The sequence below is a fragment of the Pongo pygmaeus genome, chromosome 9 (genome assembly GCF_028885625.2).
Source record: "Pongo pygmaeus isolate AG05252 chromosome 9, NHGRI_mPonPyg2-v2.0_pri, whole genome shotgun sequence".
Classification (NCBI taxonomy): Eukaryota; Metazoa; Chordata; class Mammalia; order Primates; family Hominidae; genus Pongo; species Pongo pygmaeus.
The window spans coordinates 54,592,501-54,593,513 of NC_072382.2; the positions used below are offsets into that span (position 1 = coordinate 54,592,501).

A 1,013-nucleotide genomic window follows, 5' to 3' on the forward strand; every position below is an offset into this window, starting at 1 on the left:
CTAGGGCGTCTCAAGGATAGGGAGTCAGACGCCTGTCCCCACCTCCTCGTCGGCCCCCGCTGTCCTGGTACCTAGCGCGTTCTGGCTCGGAGGCTTAAGGACCCCTTGAGGGGGTAGCCCGTCCACCTGTGAGTCGGGTGCTGTGGGCCCGCAGGTGAGTCCTTTCAGGAGGGGCCCGCCCCTCCCTCAACTCCCCCACCGACTCCATCTCCCTGGCCGGCCGCGGCCACGCCGCACTTGCGTGTCGCCACTGATGCTGGTGGGGGCTTTACCCGGCGGCCATCGTGCTGTCGCGCATGTGCCGTGCGTGTGGCATTTGCCCCACGCCATGGGGGCAGGAACTCCCGGGTGCCCGTGGGTTGGTGTCAGCATTCTCCCCCCGCCCCGTGGTCGGCACCGCCTCCCTGTGTTGTGAAACCTTCCGACCCCTCTCTGGAGTCTCTTCCCATTGCTGTCTGACTGGCCGGCCTGAGGTAACCCCTCTGGGGGACGTGCTGTGCCAGGAGGGCCTCCCATTGTTGGGAGCACCCTCACCAAATTGACCTTGTATGACTTTTACCGGTGGATCACTCGGCTTCTGCGTTGAGGAAGAATGCATCTAGCTGTGAGAATTAATGTGAATTGCAGGACAAATTGAACATGGACACTTCGAATGCACTTGGGGCCTGGGTTCCTCCTAGGGCTATGCCTGTCTGAGCATCGCTTGCCAATCAATAGCCCCCAGGGGTGCCTCCGGGCTCTTTGGGGTGCATGGCTGGGGGTTCCATGGCAGGGCCCTCCAGGGCCCTCCGTACCACCAAGTGCAGACAGACGACATCCACGCTCCTCTTCCACTGTACCCGCCCCTTCCCCCTCCCCCTGCAGGCCCTGTGTGGTCACTCATTGGGTGGCGTGGGGAAGGGGTCTCCCGGCTGTGAGGAAGAGAGAGACGGCGGTGCTGCCACCCCCGAAAACAGAAAGGGAAGAGAGCCAGCTGGGGACGAGTTCCTGTGGCCCCCACCGCGGTCCAGATT

General features: G+C 63.5%; 1 pseudogene; it reads left to right on the plus strand.

Annotated features, from left to right (window-relative positions):
• The first annotated feature begins 550 nt into the window (after window positions 1–550).
• On the plus strand, window positions 551–702 carry LOC134740348 (5.8S ribosomal RNA; annotated as a pseudogene).
• The last annotated feature ends 311 nt before the right edge of the window (window positions 703–1,013 follow it).